The sequence below is a fragment of the Phalacrocorax carbo genome, chromosome Z (assembly GCF_963921805.1).
Source record: "Phalacrocorax carbo chromosome Z, bPhaCar2.1, whole genome shotgun sequence".
NCBI classification, from domain to species: Eukaryota; Metazoa; Chordata; class Aves; order Suliformes; family Phalacrocoracidae; genus Phalacrocorax; species Phalacrocorax carbo.
Genome location: NC_087548.1, coordinates 4,851,965 through 4,856,341, shown reverse-complemented (window position 1 = coordinate 4,856,341; position 4,377 = coordinate 4,851,965). Strand labels below are relative to the sequence as shown.

The following is a 4,377-nucleotide window of genomic DNA, read 5'->3' as shown; positions in this document are numbered from 1 at the left end:
CCTCCAAGGCAATTGTGGCCCAAGGATAAATCCATCTTGGCAAAGGTACACCTCAAAGTGTCTGTGGCTGTAGATAAGGCTGTGCTGCAGCAGGTACACCTTGAAGCATCAGTGGCTGTGCATGAGGTCATGCTGGAGCACCTCAAAGTGCACGGCCATGGGTAAGCCCACAACAGAGCAGGTTTACTTCTGGAGGGACTGCAGCCATGGGTAAGGCCATGTTGGAGCAGGTATAGCTCTGAAAGCATTGAGGCCCATGCAGAAGGCCACGCTGGAACAGGCGCACCTCAAAGCGACTGTGGCTCTGGATAAGTCTATGCTGCAGCAGGTGTACCCCTGGAGAGACTGTGGCTCCTGGGAACGGCTCCACTTGGAGCAGGTACAACCCTAAAGTACTGCAGTCTGTGGATAAGTCCAAACCAGGGCAGGGGCAAGGGGAGGAGTTCATTGCAATGTTAAACCTGATGGTCTGGTGCAAATGGACCAGGGGTGGAAATTGTAATGGTTCTACCTTTAAATTGTTCTAACCCAGGATTTGAGTTACATATTATGGAAATTACTGTAGCAGAAACCCCTTGTTGCTAGCCAGGCTGGGAGCAAGGGGAGGAGTTCACTGCAGTGTTAAAACCTATAACCTGGCCCAAAGGGGCCGGGGTGGAGATTGTGATGGTTCTACCTTTAAATTGTTGTAACCTGTGATTTGAGTTGCATGTTATAGGAATTACTACAGCAGGAACCACCCGAACCAATGGAGGACAAGCCTTTCAAGAAGCAGTGCAAGTGCAGCAGTGACCCGACCTGAGCTGGCTTTGGTGCCCAGTAACTCCACGCAACACACCACCTCTCCTGTCCTGAGTGACCACAAGAACAGATGGAGACCAAAGCTGTGGACTAAATGATATCTGTGTATTTTATCAAAGGATGGGAAGGTAGGGTGGACGTTAATGAGGTTGTATTGGATAGTGTGGGACCTGAGCATGATGTAAACGGTATGGAATAAGGGGTGGATACTGTCCTGGTTTCAGCTGGGGTAGAGTTCAATGACTTCATAGTAGCTAGCATGGGGCTGTGTTTTGGAGTTGTGCTGGAAACAGTGGTGATAATGTGGAGATGTTTTAGTTGTTGCTAAGTAGCACTTACACTGGTCAAGGACTTTTTCAGCTCCCCGTGCTCTGCCGGGTGCACAAGAAGCTGGGAGGGGACACAGCCAGGACAGCTGACCCCAACTGACCAATGGACTATTCCATACCATACGATGTCATGCTCAGTATATAATGCTGGGGGAAGAAGAAGGAAGGGGGGGACGTTTGGAGTGATGGCGTTTGTCTTTCCAAGTAACCGTTACACGTGATGGAGCCCTGCTTTCCTGGAGATGACTGAACACCTGCCTGCCCGTGGGAAGTAGTGAATGAATTCCTTGTTTTGCTTTGCTTCTGTGTGCAGCTTTTGCTTTCGCTATTAAACTGTCTTTATCTCAACCCATGAGTTGCCTCACTTTTACTCTTCCGATTCTCTCCCCCGTCCCACTGGGTGGGGGGAGTGAGCGAGCGGCTGCGTGGTGCTTGGTTGCTGACTGGGGCTAAACCACGACAGGGAGAGAATAGGAAAAAAGGGAAAAGTCACGGGTCGAGTTAAAGACTATTTAATAGGACAGAAAAGGAAGGTAAAATAATAATAATGATAAAAGAATATACAAAACAAGCGATGCACAATGCAATTGCTCACCACCCCAATGCCCAGGCAGTTCCTGAGCAGTGGCCGCACCCACCTGTCCAACTCCCCCCAGTTTTTTGTTCAGCATGACATCATATGGTATGGAATATCCCTTTGGCCAGTTTGGGTCACCTGTCCTGGCTTCTTGTGCACCCTCAGCCTCCTTGCTGGCAGTGCAGTGTGAGAAGCTGAAAAGTCCTTGACTAGTGTAAGCACTGCTCAGCAACAACCAAACCAGTGTGTTATCAATATTATTCTCATCCTAAATCCAAAACACAGCACTGTATCAGCTACTAGGAAGAAAATTGACTCTATCTTAGTCAAAACCAGGGCACCAGCTCAAGCCCATTGCTCTCTGCAAAGTTCATTTTGTTGGTTGTTTGATTTTTAATCTCTAGTTTGGGCTGAGACACATATACCCTTCACCCATGTTTGTCTGGCTGGCTCAGGAAGATAATATTTTCTATTGATTATTTTGGGAAAGCCATTTGCATAACCAGTTGACCCACTCAACTGATAGAGTCTTTTATCTACAACAAAGGCCACCTTCTGGTCTCCTTGGTGTTCAGATAAGTTCAGCTTCCTTTATGATGGCTGTGGCCTCTCCTGACATCCTTTTCTGCACTTCATGAGCACATCATTGTCGTGGTTTTGGCTGGGATAGAGTTTATTTTCTTTGTAGTAGCTAGTATGGGGCTATGTTTTGGATTTGTGCTAGAAACAGCAGTGATAATGTGGAGATGCTTTAGTTGTTGTTGGATCTGCTCTCTTAGCTGTGCCCCCTCCCGGCTTCTTGTGCACCTGGCAGAGCATGGGAAGCTAGAAAAGTCCTTGACTAGTACAAGCACTACCCAACAACAACCAAAACATTGGTGTGTTATCAACACTGTTTTCATACTAAGTCCAAAGCACAGCACTATGCCAGCTGCAGTGAAGAAAATGAACTCTATCCCAGCTAAAACCATGACAGTATCCGCCCCTTATTCCATATAATTTACGTCATGCTCAGGTCCCATACTATCCAATGCAATTTCAGTAACCCCTACTGGCCTTTTCATCCTTTAATAGAATATAGAGATTTCATTTATCATACCCCTAGTCTATGGACCACCCCTGTATAATGTCTGAGAAATGGCCATTGAGTTCATTTAGTCCATGACTTTGGGTTCCATCTATTGTACGGTTCTTTCAAAGAGGTGCTGCGTGTGGTGTTGGATTGTTGCATGCTGAAGTCAGTCCTCGTACCATCATCGCTGTACTGTTGGTCCTTGTTCTATCACTGCTGCACTTTGCTTGGTTCAGTGAAAGTTCATTTTTTTTTAATTAATTTGGGAGATTCCCACCATGATACCATTGATATGGCATATAGCAACCATAGTAGTGATGACATACAACGTTATATAGCAATTAACAGCATACCATTCAGTTCATTGGCTGTTTTCACCCAAAATCAAATCCCCTTGAGGCACACACTGGACTCCTCCATCCTCCCGCATCACCCACCAAGTGCACCCAGGTCCTTGAGCAAAAGCAGTCCCGCTGTTGTGGTTTAGCCGGCAATTCAGCCCCACACAGCCACTCGCTCATTCCCCCACCTGTGGGACGGGGGAGCGTCTCAGAAGGGTAAAGCTTGTGGGTTCAGATAAGACCAGTTTAATAATTAAAATAAGACAACACCACCAAAAATGCAATGGAAAGGAGAACAATGAGAGGCGCGAAACCTGGGGCAGGGGGAATGAACCACCAAAACAAACTGCACGTGATGCAGCCACTCACCACCCGCTGACCTGATGCCACCAGGCCCCAAGCAGCAACAAACCCCACGCACCAACTGCCCCCGTTAATATACTGGTTATGGCGTGATATAGTCAATCTGCCAGGCCTCCCCATACTGATATTTCAGCCATCGTCCCCCATACCACAGAGGCTTTACCCGCTTCGCTTGCTTGATTGCAGTGCATGTTTCACACTCGTGGATAGCCTGTGCAAGAGCGTCGATGATCAAGTCCACCTGTATGTTTGTGCTGGTTTTGGCTGAGAAGGGGTTAATTCTCCTCACTGTGGGGGTCGGCTAACTTTCCAGCTTCCCGCACTCTGCCGCGTGGCGGGGGGGGCTGGGAGGGGCAGGGCCATGGTGGGGGAGGCTGACCCCGACTGGCCAATGGCAGGTTCATTCCATACCATGTGACACCATGACCAGTATATTGGGGGGGAAGTGGCAGCACGGAGGCGGCGCAGCGTCGGGTCGGCGGGCGGCGAGCGGCTGCGGCGCGTGCGGTTTGTTTCGGCAGTTCGTTCCCCCTCTCCCCTCCCTTCCCCCTCCCCCGGGGCTTTACGCCTCCCGTTGTTCTCCTTTACATTGCATTTCTGTTGTTGTTTCTTTTAATTTTAATTATTAAACTGTTCGTAGCCCAACCCACAATCATTACCCTTCTGATTCTCTCCCACATCTACCGGTGGGGTAGTGAGCGAGCGGCTGTGTGGGGCTGAGCTGCCGGCTAAACCACGACAATGTTGCATCTCTCCCTTGATGGCCTGAGGTGTCATGGGCCCACCGAGCTAGAAATAATTCACCCTTATGCTGCCAGTCCAGATCCACCTCAGCCACTTCAATCTTGGCAGCCTGATCCACCTGCTCTTTGTTTCAATGTTCTTCAGTGGCCT

The 4,377-nt window shown here is 48.8% G+C and overlaps 1 long non-coding RNA gene across 1 annotated transcript; it reads left to right on the top strand.

The window, feature by feature from the left end:
- Positions 1 to 517: 517 nt before the first annotated feature.
- On the top strand, positions 518 to 1,478 carry LOC135310447 (uncharacterized). Its single transcript, XR_010370511.1, has 2 exons — positions 518 to 929; positions 1,336 to 1,478. It is a non-coding gene; the product is annotated as an uncharacterized LOC135310447 (long non-coding RNA).
- Positions 1,479 to 4,377: the final 2,899 nt, after the last annotated feature.